The sequence below is a fragment of the Ursus maritimus genome, unplaced genomic scaffold (assembly GCF_017311325.1).
Source record: "Ursus maritimus isolate PB19 unplaced genomic scaffold, ASM1731132v1 scaffold_5, whole genome shotgun sequence".
In the NCBI taxonomy this organism is placed as follows: Eukaryota; Metazoa; Chordata; class Mammalia; order Carnivora; family Ursidae; genus Ursus; species Ursus maritimus.
In genome coordinates, this window is record NW_024426663.1 from 14931760 (window position 1) to 14959436 (window position 27677).

Consider the following 27677-nt stretch of genomic DNA (forward strand, 5'->3'; position numbering starts at 1 on the left):
TTCCTGAAAGGGAGGAAAATTGCTGGGATGCGTGTGGGAGATTGAGAGAGCCTCCAGGTGTGGAGTATTTAGGGCTTGAGGTGACCGGTCCTTTGTCTGCAAATCTTCAGTCCTTGCTAGATTCCTTAAATGCTGGGGGAGAATGCTATTTTTATTTGTTTGTTTGTTTGTTTTTGGAAACCAGTGAACAGTTAGTGTTTTGTGACTGGTTTACACTGGTGGAACAGAGATCCAAGCACAAGTATAGGAGCTGACATAAGAAGTATGCCCTGTAGATTCCACTCCATCCAATTTGTGACAAAAAGCAAACCTTTGTTGGAGGTAATGACTCCAGTTTTATGGTGGAGCAAAACCATGAAAAGTAGGGCAGACCTTCCAAACATTAGATCGTGGGTGACTTCGCGGAGCACCAAGTCAAACAGCTTTTGAAAACTTCCCTATTTTAGACTTTCCAGTTTTATGAAACAATACAATCCCTTTATTTTATAAATCAGTTGGAACAGGGTTGTCTGTTACTTGCAGTAGAAACATCCTAACTGATATAAATAATAAAAAGAGTTTTAATACCCTGTGTGTAGACCATACTCTTTATATCTTAGGTCAGGAAGCTGTGATTCAGCCAAAGTTTCTGGAAGAAACCATTCCAGACCAGGAGGGTTTTCAAGCCCACTGGTCACAAATAACAATGAGGTGGAAAGAACCTAAATGTTCCATCATGGCGATGGCTGTGCCTCCCATTCCCCAGGGGGCATCTGATTGTGCTGACTCTTTGCCCAGTCTCTAGGGGACTCACCTTATTAGAATGACTTACTAATAAGGGATGATAAGGGAAGTAACAAAGTGGGAAATTCTGTGACCAAGACTTGAGGACAAAGGGAGAGAAAGAGGCGGCTCTGGGGGTCGTTGGGAGGTGCTGAAGGGGAGGAGGGGGAGAGCCAGACTCCCCACTGGTCATTATCTTGGCCTGGCTCCTTGCTTACTAGCTCCTTACAGACAAGAGGGGGAATCACTAGAAAGGAGGTTCTGTTACCCTGACTCTCTGCTCTTACCAGGAAAGACTGCTGTCAAAGGTGCTTTGAGAACAGAGTGACCAGTCCCAGTTTGTTCAGGACTTTCCCAGCTTTTGTCCTGAAAAGTCCTGAGCTGTGGAAAGCTCCTCAGTGGTTGGTTGCCCTAGAATCCTTTGGAATTTGATGTGGGGCTAGTGGCTCGGGGCCTTGCAGGAAGTGGTGGTCTCTGGGACTCAGTATTAGTAGCAAGGAGGAGCAATGGGAGCTAGTTCGGAAAGTATATTTTTCACAAGAGATTTACTTTTCTCTCATTTCAGATTGGATTCCAGGATTCCTTGATCCAGAGAAAGGACAGAGCTGTCACTCCTAAGGTTCCTGAGCACACTGAGGTACCAGGAGGCCAACATGATGAGGTTGTGGAATATAGGTGAGGTTCAGTGGGGTGGAGTCCGGAGCCAACAACCAAGAAAGAATTTTTGAGGTGTCTTTGGTGCAAAATTGGTTGTTTATTAAAGCACGGGGACAGTACCCGCGGGCAGAAAGAACTGCTGCGCCGGGTTGTGAGAGGTGGCTGTTATATACCACGGGGTTGGGGGAGGTTGAGAAAATACTTTCATATGTTAAAGAAGAGTCACAGGATACCGCAGGACTTGCCATTGTCAAGTTAAGGTTGTTTTGCCCTCTAGCAAGGCGTTAACATCAAGATGGTTGGGAACTTCCTGGAGGGGGCAGATTATAACGACATTTAATTGTATCTACATTCCCTTCCGGAAGCTAGGTTATTGATTGGTAGAAATTCTTGTAAACTGCTAAGACATTTGTAAACTGAGGGAGACTTCAGTCTTGCAGGATTGTGGTGTCTATAGGTTAACTATTTCTTTGTCCTTTAGGGCAGCCAGGAGTGCCTGAGGAACCTCACATACATGGGGGGGGGTTGCGGGGTGTCAGTTTCTGCTTTGTCCTCAGCTTGCCTTCTGTTCCCTCGTCACACAGACCCGACTTCTTGTTCTGGGGACAGAGATAAAGGGATTAGAAATATGGGGTGCAGTGGGGTGGCTGCAGAGGCTTGGCAATGGAGTAGTTTCTTCCTGCCCCCACCTGCCACGGCAAGAAGCTGGCTGGTTAACTTTACTTTCTCCTGATAGGAAGCAAAGTACATTCCACAGTTCCTGATGCAAGAAGCCATCGCTTTTTGAAAATAAATATGGGAGAGGCAATCAAATCCTGTTACAAAAAAAATTCCACTGATTTCAACTCAAAATATGTGTACATGAGGGAAAGACCCCTGGATAAAGGTATGAAGAGATAAAGAAGTGCCGTGGAACACATCAGAGGCAGCGACCTGTCCTTTTGCAGGAGTTAGAAAATAAAGCAGTCACACTCTTTCATTATAGTAAAGGCCTTCCAACACACGGGGTGAATACCTGCTGATGTAAATTCATAAAGAATAGAGCTGAAGGGGTAGAAATATCTACAGAATCGTCAGTGAAAACTGTGGAGGTAATGTTGGAACAGGACATAAAAGAAGGGACAATTGACCTTTGACCTTGGTACCTTCAGATCGTCCTGGGGACCTTTAACAGTTCTGGTTTTTTTGAAGGAAGAGTTCATGGTCAGATGAGCTTGGGAACCACTGGTGCCCTTCCTCCCCCCTCTTCCGCGGGTACAGTAACATGTCGAACTGCTCACCTTTGCTTAACCATTTCCAAACGTCATATAATTAGATTCCGCTTTTATTTTAAATTGAGAAACAATTATTATCGTCCCAGGTAATAGTGACCCACTTTCAGAAATACTGTCTCAGAAAGTTTGTTTTTGAGAATAGTCCCAGTGAAAAGCTCAGAAAGGAATTTCCTTGAAATTTTTTTAGAGGTAAATGGCACCTTCATTGGTAGACTTGCATAGTGCGGCTCCCTCCCCCAACCCAGGGACCAGGCCAGCTCAGTACCAACTGCTCAGGAGATGGGTTCTTCCACTAAGACTCAGGTTTGACATTGGAATTCCTGGCCTTTCAGAAAAGAAGCATCATCTTATTTCATTGGAGATCTGCATGATTGAATCTCTGTGAATCTTCTTTTTGAACAGACACTTAAAATCCAAATCTTTAGAAATCCTGCCAAGAGTTAAAAAGACAAGTGTGGAAAATTAAAGTGGCCATTTGAAAATCAGAGTATTTCAATTAAAAAAATGTATCACTCAAAAGAGATATTGAAATTCTTTCTAAAATTTGGATGGAATTAAGAATAAAGATTATCATGTGTGAGTAAGGACCCATTGGGAAAAGACTGCTATTTGGGGAAATGGTCAAACTGGTAAGATACAAATGTAGTTCCTACCCAAACACTATACTATGCTTACAACTGCAAACCTGTTGAAAGGGCAGAACATAGGAAAATTACCTTATAAATATTTTATAACTAGAGAAATTTTTGCTGAGCAACCTAAACATAGCCTTTTAGGTTAGAAGCAATATACTCCTTTTCATACGATATAAATAGGTCATCCATCATTATTTGAGAACATTGTTTTTGCACCGAGTTAAAAAAAAAAGGGAATTTTATTCAGATGAGAGGAAACAAGCAGCACTGATTAAAAATATTTAGGAAAAGTGTGTATTGCATTATCTTTGAAGAATTCTTATGAAGATTTGTTTTGATTGAATTACCCTTTCTAAGTTAAATGAAGCCCTGAAGAAGTTTGTTATCACTTGACTGAAGTTCTAGAAAAGTGTCTTCTCAGAGTTATGAGACACAGAGAGGTGAGTGGATGTGTTAGCTTTGGAAGAAGCTATGTGCTCTTTCTGAGGCAGCCACTTCTGTACATGGTACCATGCCTGGGAAAATGGTGAATGGTCAATTTTTCTTGGGGATTTCCACATCTCCCAAGATATTCCTTCTGCCCATCTTAGTATCTCCATAGGCGTCTGGGGGCTTTCAGTTCTCCAGCTGGCGAGTGTACCTCTTTCCAGTTCCTAGAGCAAAATGTTGGAAACAATGTAATTGTAAAAAATAAGAAAATGTAAAAAATAGATTCTGATGAAATACAAGTCAATCATTAAAATGGTGATTTTGTCCTCTAAAGAAATGTTAAGTGAAAAAGTACATAAATTCTGTGTTATATCCTCCCTATATATAAATTCTCTCTATTTGTACATTTTCTGTTTTCTCTCTCTCCACATGAGGTACGTTTAATTTTATTTATTTATTTTTTAAAGATTTTATTTATTTATTTGAGAGAGAGAGAGAGAGAGTGCGCACGCACGTGTGGGGGGTGGGGGTGGGCCAGAGGGAGAGGGAGAAGCAGGCTTCCCACTGAGCAGGAAGCCTGACGCCATGCTTGATCCCAGGACCCTGACCTGAGAGGAAGGCAGATGCTTAACTCACTGAGCCACCCAGGTGTCCCACTTTTAATTTTAAAATACATTTATTTGAAAACAACGAAAACATTCCACTGAGTACGTTTAACCTGAATACCACGTCTAACCTGAATACCAAGAGGATCTCAGGATGTCTCATGTATGTGCAAAAATTTTGTTATAAAATAGTCTTTATACACACATATTTGCACATATGTGTTCGCACACTAAAATGTTAATAGCACTCTTCTCTTGGTATAATTATACTTGATTTTTGTCCCTTTTTATGAGTTTTATTAATTCCAAATCCCCTACATGAATGTGTATTAGTCTCCTAATACGAAAAATAAAAATGCTTAGAAATAATAAAACTATTTTCCCTACGGTCCATTTTTTTGAATCCCTGGTTTTTGCTGGAGGAACTGAGTTTTTTTGTGCCATTATGTTAGTATCTGGTGCAGACCTTGAATTTTGTGTCAAGAAGTCTGGAGACTAGCCCTCGCCCTCGGCTCATCAGCCCTTCGGCTGCGGACGTGTTCCTTGGCCTCTCTGGGCCTCAGTGTTCTTCTCAACAAAAGAAGAGGTGCCCTGAGGTAACTCTCTGGTGAGTGTGGCTGTGAGTGGCTTACTTCCCCAAGTAAGACCTGGTCACTCTAAGGGGCTTGTGCATCAATCCCTAGGAATACATTTAAGCGATAAACACTTTTGTAACCTAACCGGCAGTCTCGTATAAGCGTATTTGTGGCCTTGTGGGCGTTGCCAGGCCCGTACTTACCCCTCCAGGACAATGGGTCTCACGCGGGAGCCTGCATCAGAATCACCTGGAGCCCTGTTAGAATACAGCCTGCTGCGCCCCAGCCAGAGTTCCGGGTTCTGTGGGGCGGGGGTGGGGCCGGGAAACTGCCTTTCTAACAAGTTCCAGGTGCTGCTGGTGGTCGGAAGAATCCTACCTCAAGAAAACACCCCGGTTCGGAGAAGGCATTTCCAATTTCTGTAAGTGTTTTGTACTTCTCCCCCCCCCTTTCCAAGATTCTTAGAAAAGTGTTGTGAAGGTTACTCAAGGGTACCTTCAAGTCACTGTTAATTTTAAACATTGCTTTGAAAACAGTGAAAACAGGATTCCACCCGGTGCTGTAAGTAGGCGCGAATGAGGAGACGGACGGGACGCCGGGGTCGGAGGGCGCGCCGGGGAAGAGCGAGTGCGTCGCTTCGGTGGGCTGGAGTCTGCGGCGCGGAGCGGGCGCGCTGTTTCTCTGGTCAATTAGGACGGTGAGAGGACTTTTTCTGTGAGGCACGTTTATTTTTATTTATTTATTAAGATTATTTGAGCGAGCGCGCCCACGCGCAAAGCGAGCACATGCGGGAGGGGGAGGGGCGGGCTCCCCCCGGAGCAGGGAGCCCCAGGCGGGGCTCGGGCCCGAAACCCTGGGACCATGACCCGAACCCAAGGCAGGCCATTAACCCACTGAGCCACTCAGGCTTCCCTGTGAAGCACGTTTAACCTGGATACCAAGGTGATCTCAGTACGTCCCGGTTCCCGGCTTGGCCGTGGTCGGCCTTCCCAGTGTCCCTTGCCTGCTACTCAGCGTATCCAATCGATGGCAGCCGCTAGGTGTGCACACGAGACCCCAGCAAACCCAGACAGGGACGCTGACAGGGCAGCCTCCTCTGCCTGTGGAACCAGTCCACGTTCTGGAAATAAATCGTGAACTGTCACTTCTCATATCTTTTGCACATTACCACTCCTGCCTGGAATGCCTCAGACTAAGCGACTTCTTTGTTTTTCTGTTCGGCCAGCTCTCTGTAAGGGACTTCGCTCTAGGACTTAGCGCGTCCTGCTGTCACGGTGCCAGGCGGTGCTGCCCCCTCCATGGAACTGGAGATATCTTGGGTACACAGCTGGCCTTGGGTTCATCTCTGCATCTCTAGCACCTGATAGATCCTTTGCCAAATGTTTTCTGTTGAAAATAGGTCCATGGATATTCACAGGCAAAATTTTATCTTTAATATAAGTAAAAGGATCAGTAAGACAAGACCAAATTCAAAAATAGTGACTTTAAGCCACTGTTCTATTTTCTGGTCAGTACTAATTCTTAATAATATGAGGATGTGTTACTTTTACAATTGCTGTCCCCAAATAATTAAAGAATGTTCTTAAGTATTGAGAAGATCTTATGCCTCATCTCACGTCAACCATGGATTTATCTGGCCTGTTACTTGGAAGACACAATTGTTAAGGTGCATTGACTCAAGTTATCAAAACCCCAGAGTGGAAAAGTGACTCGTATTTATTTATAGTAGTTTTGACCCTCGAAGTCCTGCTGAGCTAAGCTGTGTGCCTTTTCAGTCTGCAGTACGTGAAGCATTCTTTGGGGATTGAATCTGACACTATTACAGGTAGATCAAGGAGGGAGTTATTTCAGGCAGCCGAGATGGTTCTGCCTTTAGTAGGAGTTAAAGCAATGCTGTTTGCCAAGTTTTCCTAAAAATGGCATGTAACCTCAGAGATGAGAAATAGAGCACAAGGTGGTCATGACCTGATTGTTGCCAGGTGAGACATGATGAAGGGTAGTTGTTCTAAATATGCTTAGCAAAGAATCTGACTTTTTATCTGGATGACTTTACAGGGTTCTGACACTGCTGTATGCTAGCTATATTAGTCCTTGCTAAAACAGAAAATTAAAACGGAAGTTTTGAATGAACCCTCAGGTGATAGATAACAGTATGATCTGTGAGACAGTGTCCCATAGGAATTTCCAAGTAAGTGTCTAAAAATCAGTTACATACACATCAGTTACAGGATTCTATATCTCATCCACCTCCAGGATAAAAATGAGTCAGTTGTTTAGGATCAAGGAGAATTTGTGAGGAAGATGTCCTTAGAGACCTAGCCCCCAAGGAAAAAAAGTTTTATGTGTGTAGGTACTTCCTCTGCAGGGCAAGTCAAGAGAAAGGGGGTTCAAGACTTCCATGCTATCTATCCCTTGGAGAACTTGATATGTGTCCCCTGAAGTTAGGAGGACACAGTGGTCTGGTGTCTGACTCCTACCTAGGAAATGTTCAAAGTGAGAGTTGGGCTGACTATGTGCTGTGGTCTCACTTAGCCTATGGGATGGGATAAAAGGCGCAGGTCTGGATGAGAGGGACTGAAGATGACTTCAAGTCAGAGCTCTGTCAGCTCCCCCCCTTTGGATTAGTGGCAGAATGCACATACTTCCGGAAGTGAAATCCCAGAGCAAACATCCCAAGGCTCAAGGACAACAGCTACTCCAGTACTGGGATTCAGTCCACACCATGGCCTACTCCAGACTAGGAATGATGGGCTAAAGGCAGGATCAGAAAGCAAGTCAGTCAGGTTATCAGTTTTAAGGTATGTTAAGATATAGTTGGGATAAGTCAGAACCAGTTACTTCAGGTTTCCATATGCAGCCTCTTACATAATGACCAAAACATTAATTAGTCCCATTCCTGCNGAAGAAAGCAGTGACCTCCAGTGGAAATTAAAACAACAGCAATCATAACATGGAACCCAACAACCAATAAACAAAAACTGCATGTTGGCAGATCACACATCACTAAACGTTGGACAAATTTAAGGAGTGTCAATTAGGATAGGGGCCAAATGATTAGTTTGATCTGTGATACCCACATCCACATGTTGTGATTTAGCGTTGTGTCTGAGACCCGCTGACTCACATGGTTTGGCTCTAAGCTCGTTCCTCCACTCTTGTGGAGTCTTCTCCCTAACACCTTATCCAAAAGTCTTATTTGCTTGCTTTGCAGGGGAACGCAAGATTAGGGCATTTCAACCACAGACCTGTAAAATAAGAAAATTATAATCTCCTATTTAAATCAAGTTTGGTTAAAAAAAGTATAACTGAATTTGATGGATTTCCAGTTCCAACTAGAAATTATTTCTGAAGAGCTGGGAAAGAATGGGAGTCTGTTGACACATGAGGTTTGAGACAAGACTCGAATTGTCCATTACATGTTAGATGGGTAAGGTGAAGGTGACATATTTTCAAACCAGTGACTATAAAATGTAAACTAAATATAAACTTATTCTATATCTTATCATAAAGTGTATATTTGTCTCTGTTTGCTATGAAGGGCATTGAGCTTTCCTAAAATATTATGCTGATTTGAGTAGTTTCAAAGATTATTGATTTGTAGTTCCAGACTAGACTACGATGTACATAGAAACTCAATTTATTAGAATGTGTGTTACAGAAAACTGTTTTTTTTTCCTCCACTTAAAGTTGTAAACTAGTTTTTCATGAGAGGTTGATTCAACATAGGAGGTTAAGTGTTGGTAATAGTTAACAGATGCTATAATTAATCTAGCTCAGATTAACCCAAATAGAAAAAAATAAAAGACCGATGTTTCTTAACATTAGGAACATAGTTAAAGGCACAACTCTTCTTTTTAATATTTATTTACAACTAAAATGAAAAGTCTAACATATTAACTTTGGGTTCCTCAAACCAATCACTTTTCAGAGGCATACAGTGCTTTAATTGACAGGGCCTACCTAGGTCACATCTCCCTTCCCCACCAACAGATGGAGGACCATCCCCACTGATCAGAGAGACCTAGAGTGCATATATGCAGATTTGTGGGTGGAGGGGGTGTTTTGAGTATAGACAAGCTCTCCTTCATATGTAGACAGCCTTGTCAGGTCTGTCCCTCTTTTATTCCTTTCTTCCTGGGTGGGGCTTCTCAGTGTGCACACACTGTTCCTTCACATTGGACACCTAGCTCCTGTCTCATCTCTAAACCCTCTAGCTTCACAATCATAGCCCCACGTTGGAAGTTACACGGAGCACTTGAACTTTAAAAAGTACTGGGGCTGGAAAGAACATCCAGTGGGAAAGACAGTCTCTTCAACAAATGGTGTTGGGAAAACTGGACCACTTTCTTACACCATATGCTAAAATAAACTCAGAATGGATGAAAGACCTAAATGTGAGACAGGAACCCATCGAAATCCTAGATGAGAACCCAGGCAGCAACCTCTTTGACCTCCTCCACTGCAACGTCTTGCTAGACAGGTCTCCAGAGGCAAGGGAAATAAAAAATACTGGTGCCTAACCCCACCTCCAGAGATTCTGATTCACTCGTCTAAAGTAGAACCCTTTCAGTTGTGTTTGGGAAAAGCTTCCTAGGTGATTTTGATGTACAGGCAGGGTTGAGAGCTGCTGCTTCAAGCTAAACCTGGTGCTGGGCAGAAACTGTCCATCTTGCACCCAGAGGAAGAGGATGTTTGAATGCTAACCTGCCTCGGGGGTGTTGCAGTTTGACCACATCCAACTGTTATGCTAAAGGAGTGAGGCATTAGTGGTGACATGTCTGTCATTTACCAGGACAAAGAAAGCATTTGGAGAAAGGTCAGTGTCTTCTCATGGCTTCTGAAACAACACCAGAAGTTGTCCCTCATTTTGCCCTTGCCTGTGGTTCATCCAGTTTATAATTAACCTGAATGAGATGACCCACCAAACAGATGTTGGTCATTGATTTTTAGAATGGGAGATGTTTCAAAGTGCAGGCTTGTGTGTGTGTGTGTTTCCTTCACCAAAAAATGATTCACTCAAAGAGAAAGACATCTTTACCTTTGGGTTTTTATACTGATTGTTTTTGCATTTTCTCTGCCACAGGATTGAATTGTCATTGCTTGGCTCTCGAGAACAAAGTTGTATATTTTCTGCTACATGAATCATTATAAACAACAGCTTTGGGAAGGCACTCTAGGGCCAGTAATTATACTGATGAAACAGAAAGACTGTATTCCAAGTGAGGTTAATTTTAGCAGAAGTCAGATAAAAATGTTGTCAACTCACAGCAAACATGCTGGCAATGAAGCCAAAGTCGTTGGTGGCTGTGCCTGGCTGAGTGGTTTCCAGGGCACCACAGAAAGCAGACTGGCCCTCTCGGCAATCCCAAATTGCTTAAATTTTGAAGTAGATATATTAAGCTGATTATATAATAAGCCTTAGAAGTCACAAGTGGAAAGTAATCCTGAGTTAGAAATGTAACTAAGAATGTAGAAAGCTGAAAATTTAAAGTGTGTGTGTGTATTGGGGTGGGGAGAGGCTCATAGATCTATGTGACTGATAAGTGATCCAAACTGAGGACGTTTATTTCTCCAGGGAGTAAGCTAGTCCGTGAAGAAGACCCCTAAATGGAGAAAAATAGTGTTGCACCTTATGATGAAAGCAATTTTGATGTCACTACCAAAAAAAAAAAAAAATCCATGTTTAAATTTTGTTTAGAATTCTGTTTTCTACAAAGAATATACAGCTCTTTTAAGAAACCACTTTGGCTCCATGTAACCAGTGTCTCAACCCAGTTTGCAGAAATGAGTGTTAGTGGTTAATTAAACAAATGAGTCCTTCTGAAAAGGTAAAAAATTAAGGCTAAAAACCCAAAGGTATTTGGTAAAGAAGTCTGCCACTGAGGAGAACTGTGGCACAGGAGGAAAGGTGTTGTTATATTCTCATTGGAAAGATGCCACATGCAGCTTTTTCTTTTCCTTTCTTTCTCATGTGGAGAAAAGCAGCAAAAATTCTAACCACAAAAGGCTTGAGTATAAAATAAGGTCTTCCCTATTGAATCATTTAAGCCAGAGTAATACGCCGACCTGGTATCTAACCTAGAGATTAAAGATCAGTTGACAGATAAGTAATTTCATTAGTATGGAAAAAAATCCCCATTCAAATTAGCTTAATCAGTAAGAGAATGAATTGAACCTGAGATGTTCATGGGTGGAGACGCTATTTCAGAATCTACTAGATAAGGGAACTCTAAGGATATTGGTAGGTGTGTGGCCTTCCCCACCCTTTCCCACACATCTGTCTATTCCTTGCTTCTGATTGTTCCAGACTAATTTGAATCTACTTCAGTCTCTTTCCGTGGGTCAGGCAAGATGGCCGTTCACAGCATTTTTGATAAACAAACATGGTAGAAAGAGAGGAATCTCTCAACATCTACGTATCAACCTTAGAAAATTCTCTCATTGTCTCTGACAGGGCTGTAAGCTCATTCTTAAAAAAATCTCTGTAGTCAGGGCTATAGGTACTGCAACTGACCCAGTGTGGTAGGCTGCATTTCTGGAATTGGAACTTTGCTGATGTGATTAAGGATTTTGTGATGGGGAAGTTATCTGGTGTTAGTTTGCAAAGCCCAATGTAGTCACAAGTTCCCTTATAAAGGGGAGGCTGGAGGGGCAGAGTCAGAGAGAAGGTGATGTGACCGTGGAAGCCAAGGTCAGAGTGAGAGCGAGATCTGAAGAGGTTAGGCTTCTGGCTTTGAATATGGAGGATGTGGTCATGGGGCCATGAGTTCAGGCAGCCTCTGGAAGCCAGAAGAAGCAGAGAAATGGCCTCTAGAAGGAATGCAGCCTGGTGAGAGCTTGACTTTAGAAATTCTGATCTCTAGCCCTGTAGAAAATAAATTTGTATTGTGTGAGTCACTAAATTTGTAGTCATTTGTTACAATAGCAACAGGAAACTAATAGACCTAGTCTGTGCCCAACCCACCGGGTTACAGGAACGTAACGATTGATAGATAGCCCAACTAGGAGCGCATGAAGGGTGGGGCAGAGATGATTTTTCCACTGAAAGACAAAAACAACATATATATCCTATTAAGCAAGCAAAATCAATGCTGAGCAATCTGAAAGTTGGAGAAAGAATTCCAGAAGTAGTCTGTAGAAGAACTGGGCCCTTTTCAAATAAAATTAATAGAAAGAGCTTGTTCTCTCTAGCCTTTGCCCATCTTGTTCTCCTGTCTTCCCCTGGGAGGGAGGAGCTCCTGGAATGGTATGTATTATTTTAGTGGACATCTTAGGAGGAATCAGTGATACATATGCTTGCAAGAGAGAATCAGTCATACTATCCTTGTAAGGCAGTTCTCTATAAACTAATAGATTTAAATAAATAGCTGTTCCTGAAGTATTTGTTTCCTGTGCAAAGTGGTTTGGAGAAGTAAATTTATGATTGGTGGATACATTTATTCAAGGTAGTTTGAAAATGCTAGCTGACTTATGAACTAGGGACTAAGATGAATAACTAACTTATATTTTGAATAAAGCCAAGAAAGGAGTCTCTTTCCCATTTCTCTATTTGCTTATGATCATTTTTTTTTTGATTTCTGATTTTCAAACTTCAGTTATTTGTGAAAGATATCAATGATTTTTGCCACTTCAAAGCACCGGCTTTTCCCTTATTAGTATTTTTTCTTTAAATCAACTCATTTTAAAACTTTCCACAAAGAAAAGGTAATTGTAACAATCAACACATGACTGTTAAAAAAAAAAGTCTGTCACCTTAAATCATTTAATGTACCACCAGTTTTTCAGATTTAAAACTTTTGAATACTTTTAGCTTACAGAACAACTTTAATTAACTTTTATCTTAGCTATACTTGCAATCTAAAAGCATAGACATCAGCCTTTGACTTCTAATAAAAACAAAGAATAATTTGGACAAATACTCCCATTAAGAACAACTAAAATGGGTGGACAGAGTATGAAAGTAGTCTTTTCGAAGGTATCAGAGAACTACTGAGGCTGCAGAGAATTATGGGACTCAGATCCAGGATAGGTAAACCCAGAGGGATGCGCTCAGAATATTTGGGCTGCTTTTTCCACCGTGATGCCTGCCACGTTCAGAAATGTGGGTTGAGAACCTGAAAGGCTGAGCAAATATTTAACAAACTCATGGGACTGGGGTGGAAAATGAAGAGAAGAAGGTCTCTGACAAACTGCTAGGCATTGGATTGGCACCCCATAGATGCATGCATTACCCAAGTAAGGGTGTATGGAAATTGGACCAGTGCTCTCAGATACTGAGGCCCAGATCACTCAAATAGTTTTAATCCCTTTTAGTATTAAGCAAATCCAAAATTGCACTGTTGATGATCCCTACCAGAAGTAAAAGTGAATTCTCTTAGGCAAAAGATAATATCCTTATAAGGTTCAAGTTACACTTATTATTTTTAATTTCCAATATCTGGCACTCAGTAAAAAATAAAAGACATATGAGGAAACTAGACAATGTAACTAAAAACTACAAACAGATTCACAGAGAATTTAGATAATAAAATTCAAAACCATGTGTGTAATTTGATTAAAGAGGTAAGGGGTGCCTGGGTGGCTCAGTCAGTTAAGCATCTGCCTTTGGCTCAGGTCATGATCTTGGGGTCCTGGGATCGAGCCCCACATTGGTCTTCCTGCTTGGTGGGGATCCTGCTTCTCTCTCTCTCTCTGCCTGCAGTTCCCCCTCCTCGTGCTCTCTCTCTCTCTGTCATATAAATAAATAAAATCTTAAAAAAAAGAGATAAAAGACAAGATCAAGAATTTTGCAAAGAGCTGAAAGTTAAGTGAAAAGAAATGAGAAATACAATGTAGTAAATTAATGACACCAAGTTGGGCTTAGAAGATCAGATACTACTGAGGAGAGAATAAACAGAGTTATAGGTCAGAGAAAACATCTGGAATGAAGGAATAAGAAGTTGGAAATACTGAAAGAGAAAGATACAAAAAACATATAGAGAAAAGAAAATACGTGTTTCCTTGAAGTCACAGAAGAAAAGAAAAAGATGGAGAAGGGCAAAAGAAATATTTGAAGAGATAATGGCTGAAGATTTTTCTGAAACTGATAAAAAGACCTCAAGCCATAGATTGAGAAGAAATACAAGCAAGGTAAATGCAAAGAAAATCACACCTGGACACATCATGCTAAAACAGCTGAAAAAAAAATGTCAAAAACAAAAATGTCTTACAAAGTAATTAGACTAAAAAGGCAAAACCTGCAAAAATAGACTCCAGAGCACAGTAGAGTAGTATTTTCCAAATTACTGAGATAAAATAATTTCTAGCCTACAGAAAATGAGGATAAAATAAAGACTTTTTCAGACAAATAAAAACTGTCCGAATTCATCACCAGAAGATCTGCACTAAAGAAAATACTAGGTTTTCAGGTAGAAAAAAATCCCAGATGAAAGCTTAGAGATGCAGGAAGAAATGACAAGCACTAAAAAGGGTAAATCTAAATAAACATTGACAATATGAAACAATAATGCTATATAAACATGTAAATAAAATAAACATACTTTAAAGTACTATAAGACAACAATAGTATTAAGAGAAGAAGTGAATGGAATAAAATTATTCTAAGGTCCTTGCGTTATCTGGAAGGAGATAAAATACTCTTCTAGATGTAGGCCAGTAAAAGATGATTGTTACAGCCTGTAGTGTAACCACTTTAAGAACATTCAAATACTGTAAAACTAAACTAAAATTAATGAGAGTGGGATTAGAATTAAAAAAATCAATCTGAAATAAGAATGGAAATACAAAGACAGGAACATAAATAGTTCTACAATACCAACCCAATAGCTACAAGTACTCTTAGCTCTCAGATAGTGATCTCTAAGTACCATTTCCCACTAAAGTAACAAGAGTGTCTTGGAGAAATGTCCAGTCCAAGGAGACACTGAAGATTTGCTTTGTCACAACAAACAGGAGAGTTATCAAGGGCTACTTGTCAAATGAACTCAAGAGCCAACTTGAAATGATTCTCACTAGTTTAAGGTCATAAAATTTGATAATGAGAATAATAAAAGCAAATATATTTAAATCCATGTATTTAAAACCATAAAATTAAGAAAGCTCCAACAAACTCAGAGATTGTCTTTTGAGGACACAAGGGCACCAGCTCATTATAAATATAGGGAAAGGATCAAGCAGTTATAATTTTCATATAGAACTATACCTCCAAGTAACCAAGTAGTTGACAAAGAAAAGTTCCTTCTTATGTATTTTAAGTAATCAAGAAGAAATGACAATTAGGAATTCATCATTTTACAACCCTTGCTGAATTAATGGATCTGTGAACCAACCATCAATGGTTCTTAACATCACTTAAAAAAGGCACTCAGATATCATGTACTTCCTTATGGAAGTTTTCAGCAACCCCAGCGAAGTGGTCTTGCAAAAAGGGAAAGAATCAAACCTGAATGTGATCAAGCTTCTAGGTATTACCATCAATTTAAAGGAGAAGAGGACCATGTTGAAAGACGTACTGAGAATACAAACAGCAGAAGTCAGACTGTGGGGAAAATCCATAAGACAAACAATCGAGTTTCTGTAGCAATAAAATTGCAAGGGAAAAATAATTAGTTTTAGTAGGAACCTATAGATTATTAAAGACTTAAGAGTCATATTAACTAAATGTAATTATGCTCTTTGGATCCAAATTCCAATTAAAGAAGCTTTAAAAATAATATAGGCCAGTTGTAGTAATATGAACACAGAATGAATATTTGATAATATTAAGGAATTATTAATTTGTTTAGGTTTAATGATGAAATTATATTTTAAAAGGAACATCTATATTTTTGAGATATGCAGTGAAATATTTGTAAATAAAATGGTCTGACGCTTAAGATTTACCTCAAAATAATCTGATGGGGGTAGGGAAGTAGGAAGAAGTTTAGAAGAAACAAAACTGCATGATAATTTTTGAAGCTCTGTGATGTGTGAGTCAGGAAACATAGTACATTGTGTCTACTTTAGTATGCGTAATGACGAGTCAGACTCCATATTTTGGTTGACTGCCAACAACCATTAAGTGTCGTCACCTTCCCTCTTCCCATTGTGCCCCATATCTACACCAGCTGATAAGAAAGCCTTCCCTCTTTGGCACTTGCAGGAGATTCAGTCCCTTAACTGCAGTAAAAACCCAGGCCAGTCTCCTTTCTTTGCGCTTTCAAGCAAACCTGCGTGAGAGACCTGTCCTTCCCTCCCCCAGAGAACTCAAGTGTATAGCCAGTTGGTCAGAAGTGTGGGTGGCCTGGGGACTCCACTTACAGCTGGTATGTGAAGTGTCTTGTTGGGTACTGGGCTCTTGAACTGGTGGCGTCTGTGCTGTCTCTGGGTGGTCAGAGTCAGAATTCACTGCAGTCCACAGTCCACCAGTTGGTGTCTGAATAACTCCTCTTTCATGTGCAGAGATAGCATCATATCCATCTTTTTCATTTTTAAATATACCTCCTAGAACGACTGGGATGTTTCCTTTTTATAAGAAAAATATGAAGATTTGGGTAGATCAGAAATCGTAAAAGCAACGAAGTGATTCTAGAAAGCAAGCCGTCTCTGGGGAAACAAGAGGCAGTTTCTCAGCTGAAGAGAGAATACCATTACACTGACTCCACTCAAGCACTGATTACTCTTAGAGGTTCCTGCTTTCTCTCTGACAAGTCTAAAGCTATTTTATGCACTGAAGATTTCAGTTGCTAAAAGTAACTTGTAGCTGAAAGCAAAGAAACATAAATTAATCTAACCATGCAACATGTATTTATTTATTTATTAAAAGTTTTATTCGTTTATTTTGGAGAGAGAGAGAGAAAGTGCATGCAAGTTGGGGGAAGGACAGATGGAGAGAATGTCAAGCAGACTGTCTGCTGAGTGTGGAGCCTGACGTGGGGCTTGATCTCACCCCCCTGAGAACATGACCTGAGACAAAATCAGGAGTCAGGATACTTAACCAACTGAGCCACCCAGATATATCACAACATGTATTTATTAAGCGTCTACTATACCCGACACAGTTGTAGGCATTGGAGATCCATGTGGTCAAGGCTAAACGTAGCCTCTGCTCTTATGCAGCTCATAGCATAAAAGGGGGGGGAGCTAGACCCCAAAAAGTAAGCTAATTATTTAACATCTACAATTGTATTAAGTGCTATAAAGAAAATAAAAAAGAAACAGAATAACTAGAAATGATGACCTTGGTGATGATAAGCCAGCTATGTGAAGAACAGAAGAAAAATGGGGCCAGTTTTTGTGGGTGTAAGACCTGTTTATTCACTCAGGTCCCCATGCTTAGAAGGGTCACATGCTTGGTATAAAGCTTTGCTCTTCACCATCTTGAAATTATTAATGAGTTTTGAATAAGAACACCTGCATTTTAATTTTGCAGTGGGCCCTGAAAGGGTGTAGCTGGTCTGGGGAAAAGCATTTCAATTAGAAGAAAACAGCGTGTGCTCCGACTTGAGGCAGGGAAGAACAGGTTGTATGAGGAAAACTGAAAGAAGGCCAAAAAGGAGTAAGGAACAGAGTGGCAGGAAGTGAGGTCAGGGGGAGGCAGCTGATCTGGCAGCCGAGGAAGTAGACTCTCTTCCACTGCCATAAACTCAAGTGTTCCCATTGGCCCCGGGACCACTTCCTTGAGAAGTTCTCCTGGAGCAGGGAGTGCTTTTCAGATAACCCATCACCAGACTGGGGCTCAAGCCTTGCAACATAGGTCAACAAGACATTACAAGGGTTGAAAGACAGCTAGTGACCCGAGGCTTCCCCTTGATGTTCTCCTGTCCAGGCAGAGGGTCACTGGATGCAGAGGTAGTGCTCACTGGGGCCACTGCTGGGATGGAGCCTCCAGAAGCCTATCGTCAGGGGTTCAGGAAGGCGTACACATCAAGTAGAGGGGTCTGCAAAATGCCTAGGAATTGTTTTTCTCTATGTTCTTGCGTTAAGGTAATATTTCAAGTCCAGTATTATTTCTTTGTAGAAAACTTGGCATTTTAACAGAGTCTCCTCTGATGAGAAGAGTTAAGAGGCATTTGTAAAGCTGGTTGGCTATTACTAAGTTACACATAGCAAATAGTGCCATCAAGTGATGAGTACCTGAAATCATTTGTAAGTTTCAAGTGTTTTGCTTTATCTCTCAAACAGGATATTCTAGACCTTTTTATTGTGTTAGAAGCAGCTATTTTTTATTTCTCTAAAACTTTAAGATCACCAGGTATCCAGGAGACAGGGGTTTAACGGACCTTTCTTAGAATTGGTAGGGGAAGTGAAAGTTGCTATCAGTTACTCTTTTCCCCACGTGGGAATCCAAAAAAGACCTAAAGACCCTTGGAAAGGAGGCACAAGGAGGTAGGAAGATCATGTTGGAATCACCTTGCAAGGTATTTCTCTAACATGTCTAAATATGAGGTCCCTTATCAGTGAGGACCCCCAGGTAAATGGTCCTGCTGAGGTCCCTAGCCCTAGATAAGGGGCACAGGGTGGATATAGTGATTGGCACTGATACAAGACGGCCTTGGTAGGTTGCTTAACTTATATACCCTCAGTACCTGCCATATCTCTATGGATTGGTAATTGTTTAGCAGGTGTTTCTCATCTGAAGAAGGAAATTTATTAAGACATAAAAATGGTATCTGCTACTGTTGAACGCCTACTATGTGCCACACACTGCTATACATTCTCATACTTAATTCTCACAACAAATCAAATACATGGTTATTAACCTTCTTCTTCTATAGTTGCTAAAAGTGAAGCTCAGAGAGGTTATGTAAGTTACCTAGGGACTAAGGTCTTAATGCCAGTGAACAGCAGCCTAGAATTTGTACTCAGGTCGTCCTGACGTCATGGTCCATCCTCTCAATGATTACCCCATTCCTTGCCAAGGAAGCCTCTTCTCCCACTTGCCAGAGAGCTGGAGCAGAGCTAGGGCAAGCAGTCAGCATCTTGTCATCTTCAGACTGGCTGACTCCTGATTGGCTCAGTGCTTACGGAAGCAGATGGAGCAGACACCAGGATTCTGCCGAGCTCAAAAGAGACAATCAAGCCCTGCTCCTTCCATCTTTTTTACATGACATTTTGTTAGTTTGAAATGTTATTAAAACCAGGGCACTCAAAGGCAAAGATGGGCACAGTCTAATTCAATGCATATATGCATTTAAAACCTAGATTGGGTGTACTATATTTTTAAAATACTGGCCAGTTCTGCACAATGGGCTTTGTTTAAATACCAGATGGCTCCAAATACCCAGCCAGATTCTCTCAGGGTATACAGGATTTTTTGGCAGTAAACGGACATTTGGGGAGGTCTATTAACTCTTCCTGACCACTGGCATGGTAGCTGATGCTTTTAATACAGTGACTCTCAAAAGGCTTCTCTAGCGGTAAAGACAAACTCATTCAGAGAATTCACAATGACCTAAATGCATAAGTAAAGTAAGTCATAATTAAAGTTAAGAAGTAAGTGACTTAACCATGAAACGACAATGGTGCATTAAATGAAGACAAGAAATAATGTCTCTGAATTGGGTATTTACGGAGATGAGTGAAAATAATGATCTAACCATACCAGCCTCCTTTCTAGCCTCTGACTTTGGGGAACTTTTCCAGCCTCCGACTTTTGCATATATGTTTCCTCCGCCTGGACATCTGTCCCCATCCGACTCCACAGCATGACTGCCTTTTTCTCATCCCCTGGTCTCAGCTGAGATGTTATGTCCTGAGAGATGACTTCCATCACAGTTTTCTCCATCAGCCACTCTCTACATTTTGACCTAGTTTTTCTAACAATTGTGTTGGTGTTTCTTTCCTGCTCCTTCTTTGGGATGTTATCTCTGTAAGGGCGGGAGCCAGTGCCTGGTTCAGTGCTGTGTCCTCAGCTCCCAGAGCACACTGGCTGACACATTCAGGGAATTGATACGTATTTGTTAAAAGAATCAGTGGCTATTCCTTGATATATTTTTTAAAAGATTTTATTTATTTATTTGTCAGAGAGAGAAAGCACAAAAGGGGAGGGGCACCCAGAGGGAGAAGCAGGCTCCCTGCTGAGCAAGGAGCCCAATGCAGGACTTGATCCTGGGACCCTGGGATCATGACCTGAGCTGTAGCAGACGCTTAACCCACTGAGGAACCCAGGTGTCCCTATTCCTTAATATTTGACAATACTTTACAAGTATCAGGTGTCTTTAGAAAAAAACTCTAGGGGCGCCTGGGTGGCACAGTGGTTGGGCGTCTGCCTTCGGCTCAGGGCGTGATCCCGGCGTTGTGGGATCAAGTCCCACATCAGGCTCTTCCGCTATGAGCCTGCTTCTTCCTCTCCCACTCCCCCTGCTTGTGTTCCCTCTCTCGCTGGCTATCTCTATCTCTGTCGAATAAATAAATAAAATCTTTAAAAAAAAAAACCTCTAAATTTAATCCATACATTTAATTTTCATCTTAATAATTGTGAATATTTTCAAAATTTCCGATATTTCAACTACACAAGTTGACCTCACATGTTATGATACATTAGAAATAGCAAGTGAATGTGTGGGACTATAGATTTTTTCTTCTCTTTGAGGGAAAAAAGAAAAAGTGCAGTGTTATGTGGTGATTCAAGGCAGAGATAGCCTTGAAGCGATAAAGGCAGAAGTTGGCCTTCACATCTGCCTGAGAGAGACGAATATGGACAAAAAGAACAGAAACAAATCCATTGCTGTGTGGAGAATTCATATGGAAGGGCTCTTGACTGAATTAATGATAGCAGAGATGAAAAGAAAAATACTACATAATAGAGAGTGGTATTATAGTTTTTATCTGTACTAAGTTTGAAAATTCTTCATTGTTCAGTTATTTCTGGAGGTATAGGCTGGTATGAGACTTGGCTAGATTGTTGAAAAATAGGAAAATACATCCAGACTTCTTGTATAATTAGAATACGAGGAACCAAAATGATGGCACAGGTCTTTCAAAGTATTTGGAGGTACTAAATTCAAAAGGGCTTAGACTGAAAGCCTGAAATTTTGTACTAATCTGGGTAAAGTAAAATTTAATGATACATTTAATGATACTACGAATCGCCAATTTAAGAAGGAGGGGGGCACCAGACTGAGGAGGAGAAAAATGATGTGGCCTTGATGATACTAAATGCTGGATGTCTTTGAGTCTTTTCTCACAGATGGACTGACACTAATAGCATAAAAAATATTACGATAGGTGGAGAAACTGAGTTTTTAATTAACCCAGATTTATCTCATTTGTTCTTATGCTCCAAATAAAAACCAAAGCTCACATTTGAAATTAATAAGCCTGCCTAAGCCTATGAATTTGGCATCTACATCTATCTTCATATGAATAATAACACATTTTGGGAAATACGTGCCTGCTTGATTATTCTTCATTTACTCTTTGATCTTCAAAGTGCTTCTTTGTAAACTGATTCTTCTACACTTTGTTTTCTCTTAAAAAGATTTATTTATTTATTTATTTATTTTAGAGAAATCGAGTGAGTGAGGGGGAGGGTCAGAGGGAAAGGGAGAGAAGGAGAATCTCAAGCAGACTCCCCACTGAGCACGAGCCCTGGGCTCCATGGGGCTCAGTCTTACAGCCCTGAGATCACGATCTGAGCCGAAACCAAGAATCTGACCCTTAACCAACTGGGACACCCAGGCACCCCTCCCGCACCTTTTTTAAAATCCCACTGAAAAGCTGGGCAGAATCCTTGCTTAAGGTCATCTGCAGCGTTATGGCACCCAGCTATGAAGAATACCGAGGGCTCCTAGGATATTCTGTAAGCTTCTTCAAATCAGGTTGCCCCAGTTATAAACTGGATTTCAGTGCTGGAGAGTCATTGGAAGTTGTAGTATCTGCAGTTTTGGCCCCATGGAGCTTATTCTCTTATCTTTGGGTAATAGAACACCCATGTCTTTCCTTGGGGACACAGCCCTGGATGTGATCCAGACATGGCCAGGTAGCCCATTCAGGCCTCTTGGCGGAAGTATTTGGTTGGTGGTGAGCACATGACCCAAGCTGATCTGAGCAGAACTGATGCTGGCACTTTTCACAAAACAGTAGGAAGAAGGCTTTTCTCCCCTCTAGACCTGGAACTATGCTCATGTTAGCCTTAGAGGAATGAAGCCCACCATGAGAATTTACCCTGTTGGAAATGAAGCAACACAGGATGGCAGAGACAGGAGATGGAGAGAGGCTGCTTCTTGACAACTTTATTTGAGCAGGTGAATTCAGCCTTGAGTTCTGACTGAGTGGAGAATCATCTGTCCTAAAGTTCAATGCTTGTTCAAGGGCCAATGACTGTTCATAATGAAGTTTTCATGCATTCATGATGAAATGAGAAAAAGCAGCTGCAAGGCAATGAATTTTTCAGGAAGCTAGCTTTTCAATCTGAAGGACTGTTCCAGTTTCTAAGATTGTATGCTTCCTATAATTTTGATGTTAAAATGTCCTTTCTTTGTGATAGGAGATGGTATTTTAAAAATGTCTTTACTTGGTATGTGACTTACGTTAAGTAATGATGGCTGCTATAATCCCCAGATATCAATGGATTAACCCAATAAAGTTCATGTCTTCCTCAAGTAAAATCTGAATATAGGGGGCATTACGTTCACTCAGGGACCCAGTCTCCTTCCATCTTGTGGCTCTGCTCTCAGATTTCTTTGAAATTTTAGTAGTTCATAGAATTCCCCCCAAATTGGTAACCAATGATCTAGTTTAATTTCTTCATTTTATAAATGAGAAAACTTAATTGCAAAAGGTTAACTGACTTGCTCAAAATAACACAGCTATAGGGGTGCCTGGGTGGCTCAGTCAGTTAAGCATCTGACTCTTGATTCAGGCTTAGGTCATGATCTCAGGGTCATGAGATTGAGCCCTGCATCAGGCTCCATGCCAAGTGTGGAGTCTGCTTGAGATTCTCTCTCTCCTTCTCCCTCTCCCGTTCCCCATCTCTCTCTCTCTCTTAAAAAAAAAAAAAGTTAAAATATAAAATGATTTTCCTTGTATCATCTAAAATCTTTTAGTACCTCCAATGTTACCTGGTGTACACTTTGGGAAATACTGCCCCAAACTGACAACTCCTAGCTGACTATGGTTTATTTTTATTTTAATAAATTAATTAAAAAAATTTTTTTTTAATGAATGTGGTTTAGATTTTTCATTCTCCATACCTTCACTCACAGTTTCTCCCACCGGGGATATCTTCACCTCTTTATTCCATTGTCCAAATTCTCTAGTACCCAACAGAGCTTCTTCCTTAATGAAATCTTTCCAGTCCTTTCAGACCACAGTGACTTCCTCCTTTATGGGCCTATTGCACCTACTGTTCTCCTCATTCTTTTGACTTTTGTGGCAGACTGCACTGCTTCACCTTCAGCGCTCTTGTCTGGGGTTATTATTTACTTTTTCATTTTTCTATGTCAGGTACATCTCTATAGCCTTATGCACATTTTCATGATTAAACAAAAGCAAAAGTGTGATGGATGTAGTAAATGAAATCAAAAGAAAAACAAGTGATGATATCGCAATCTATTTTTTTTTTTTGAAGAACCAACCCTTGTAGATGGGAAGGTACTGAAGAGGGAGGTAACCTGAGAATTGAAATAGGAAATACCACCTGAGCTCAAACCTATTCTAGTATTTTAAGACTCCAAAAGGATTCTAAAAATGGTCCAAGGAACACAGAGGTGAAGGATACTGAGTTGTAGGTAACAGGGATTGCTTTAATCATATAGAAAAATGGAAAAGTTAATTAAGTCAAATTATTTTGTCCTCCCAACTACTTGGGTTATTGAACGCGTAGCTTTGTTGGCCTCTTCCCTTTCCTGGGACATTTCTTTCCTCATTCGTGCTTCAATCAGGGAATTTCTCTTTGCTGCTTGAAAGTGGCTGTAAAGGTCAGGTGGGAGAGGAGGCTGAATTCAAAGGATGACGTGGCTCAGGCTCTGCAGGAAGAGAGTTCACCTTGTTCCCTTTGGGGAAGGAGGTACAGAGGTGTTTGAGCTTGTTCTCTCATTTCTAATGTCCTTGAGTCTTGAGTTCACTTTGGGTTTAAATGGGCCTTTGTGTGTCGTTGTTGTTTTTAAAGAATCAGAACCTGCTGAAAGATAAAATGTTCTATTTCATTGTCTGTAATTGAAACCATAGGGAAATATGGATTTTTTTTTAAATGGCAGACTTACCATTTATTTTATTTAAACTAAAGAACTGAATTTTTGAAATTGTTGGGTGAAATTAGTAAAGGTTAAAATTTATACATTTAGTTCTAAGATAATTTAGGTGGAGAGAAGCAGGGAATGAAAGCTAAGAGTTTTTTAGCATTTATTTTATGCCAGATATTGCAGTTCATTCATCTATCCATCCATCGATTCATTCAGCTTTATCAAATAGGTGATGTATTTGTTGTTTCAAAATTTGAAAGGTCCAGAAGGGTATGCAGGGTGCCTGCTCTTCCCTCCCCGGGTCCTCCAGTTTCCCTCCTCAAAGGTCGCCAAAGTGATATGATCTTTTGTATCCTTAGAGAAATATTTCATGAATATTAAACTAATATTTTTTCTTTAAAAAAACTTTTAAAATCTTTTGAAATTTTTAATCTTTTAAAAATTGTGGTATATTTCATACTTTTCCTTTCGTACCTTGGTTTTTCACTGAACAAGGTACCCTAAAGATCTCTCCATATGCATACACAAAGAACTTCCTCACTTTTTATAGTTTTATAATTTTCTATTGTATGGATGTGCATTATTTCTGTGTATTTAGATAATCTCTAAGGCTCTGTAATTATAATCCTATAATAAACAACCATGCATGTATTGTCATTTCATAATGGTGTGAGACTGTGACAAACTTGTTGAAGTGGGATTTCTTGTTCAAAGGATATGTCAACTTTATGTGATGGATGTTGCCATGTATCTCTCCTCAGATGCTGTACCAGTTTCCTTTCCCACCGGTACAGTAGAAGGATTTAATGTTATATGTTAATTAATCTTCCCCGCAGTCCTATAAGGCTAGTATAATTATCCCATTCTACAGGTGAAAAAACAGAGGTTCAAAGGAATAAATGTACTTGATAAAGATGACACAGCTAAAAACAAACAGAGCCAAGGTTTGAACCCAAGCTTGTCTGGCTATAAATCTATCTTCTTTCTGCCCCCCTATGCTCTTCTATTTCTTTAGTTTTGTTGAAATACAGACACAAATTTCTTTTTTTAATTATTATTACAGGCACACATTTCTTTATAAATGTTTATTAAATTCACATACTTGTAATAAGAATACTTATAATAGTATTCAACTTTAATATAGCACTTAACTTTTCAAAATGCTTTCATGTTTGTAATTATATTTCATAGGTCCAGGGAGATAGGTTATATTTGTGAGTGTTTTGACACTGATAAATTTTTTTTAAAAAACCCACAAAATATTTAATTACTTGCATAAATTCACACAGTGAGCTAGTGTTGGAACTGGGTCTAGAAACTTGCCTTTCAACTATATAGCACTATGTTAGACACAAGGTATGTCAGGGGCTGACCTGCCTTGAGTTCCAGTTGCAGGAAACTGGCAGGAAATAAACAAGAGCACCCACTGGTCTTCTCATTAGACAATGACGATCCTTGGGCCTTCGAACTCAGGCTAGGGAAACACGTTTGAATTTGTCATGCTCTTTAATTAAGGATTTTTAAAAAAATGTTGGTACATATAGTTTGGGATATTTTTCCCCCTAAAAGATGGGGACAGACTCCTAAATATGGAGTGGTGGGGGAGAAAGGCTATGGTTACAGGATAAGATACGAGAAACAGTCAAATTCTGGACACCATGTAAGACTAGAAGCTACTTAAAGTAGAACTTGATTGCTCCTTTTAAAAATGAGTATTTGATACATTAAAAGAATATAAGTAAAGTATGTGTATGTTGTAAAACACAATAAGAGAATGAACACCTGAGGATCTACCATCCATTGCAGAACTCCCACACACCCATACCAGTGGGACTACCTGTGTAATCCTCACCCTTCCCGTCTCCCTACCTCCCCTAGAGGTGGTACTATTTTGAATTCTGTGGGCTTTAAAATCCATTTAATCACACATATACATATGTATATTCCTAAACAATCCACTCTTTAGATTTTGGGAGAGTTTCTTAATTCCTGGGACATTGTATGAACTTAATAAATACTTGAACATTGTTGAAAGAATGAATTATTCACAAACAAGGAAGCTCAATCCATTCTCTTTCACCAACTGTTGAAATTACCAAAGATGTGGTACATCACTAAAACCTTTTTTTCTTTTTTTAAGATTTTTATTTATTTGTCAGAGAAAGAGAGAGAGAGAGAGGAAGAAAGAGCACAAGCAGGGGGACTGGCAGGCAGAGGGAGAAGAAGGCTCCCCACTGAGCAAGGAGCCCCATGTGGGACTTGATCTCAGGATCCTGGGATCATGACCTGAGCCAAAGGCAGCCGCTTAACCTAACTGACTGAGCCACCTAGGCATCCCAAAAACCTTTTGTCCGAACAGTGTTCTTTGATACTTTTTATGTGTATTTCTGTCAATACTAAGAAAAAAGTCTCCTGTTGTTAACTATTGAGAGTAAGAGGGTGGGACTCTTCAGACTAAAGCAAGACCCTAATGCAAATCTCTTTTTCATGCTTTGTAGGCATGAGGATGGATGGTGTTGAAGATTGTGTTCTCTTAGGGGATCCCAGAACTTAGTAAAAACAAAGTTAGGCATATAACAAAATTTCCCTCTTGTGAAAATGTAAATTATTTAAGTTAATCAAATACTGCAAACACATTATATTTTTCAAATAAAATGGCTAGATGTACTGTAAACACCCTAAATATATCAAATACAATATACTTCAGAAAGAATTTAGAGTTCAGAAACTGCCAAAATCTGTAATGGGAATCAGGTCATTGGCAAGTGTGGCTAATTTTATCCCATTGTCATGGTGCAGTCCTAAGGCGACAGGCTAATCAGAGAATGCACTTTCTCTGTGTTGTATCAAGAACTGAAATGACTGTGTTTATTTCAAGGTCTCGGTTTAAAATGCAAACTCATCAACCAGCAACACTGCAATTAAGTCCTCAAGAGTAGCAAAGTTCTTTTTAAAAAATGGTGTTAGTACGGCTTGTTCTAACAAGATAGGAACAAGCAAGATGAGTTAGATGTTCAAAGCTAGAAACAAAGCACTCTAAGAAGGTACACCAGGCAATTCAGGGCTTCAGGGGTATTAATCCTTTAGCAGGCGTGGGCCTTGTGCTGTTTAAGTGGATACAGGAAAAACATATTTGGAGTGTGGGTCTCAGGTAAAACCTGGTGACAAAAATGAAAGAGAAAGGTAAATAAAAAACAACAATGAAATAACAATAACAACACTTAGCATTGAGCACTTGCTGTGTGTCTGACATTACTCTAAATATTTAATGTATTATCTCATCTCATTTCATCAGTCTTATTTTAAATAAGAGTAGAAAAGTAATATCCCCTAAGTCCACCGGTGGTAAATGATAGTCAGGATTTGAATGATGTAGTCACTGTTAGTTTTCTATCGCTGCCGTTAACAAAGGGTCACAGATTTAGCAGCTCAAATGACACGTTTCTTCCTTATATTTCTGTAGGTCACGAGTCTGACGAAGGTCTCACTGCACTAAAAGCATGGCTCTAGGGGAGGATGTTCCTGTGCTTTCTCCAGCTTCTAGAGTTCCTGCCTTCCTTGACTCCTGGCCGCCTTC

General features: G+C 40.2%; 1 long non-coding RNA gene across 1 annotated transcript; it reads left to right on the forward strand.

Annotated features, from left to right (window-relative positions):
• Positions 1–4751: 4751 nt before the first annotated feature.
• On the forward strand, positions 4752–27677 carry LOC103672190. The gene is made up of 3 exons (XR_571108.1): positions 4752–5358; positions 5474–5634; positions 27564–27677. It is a non-coding gene; the product is annotated as an uncharacterized LOC103672190 (long non-coding RNA).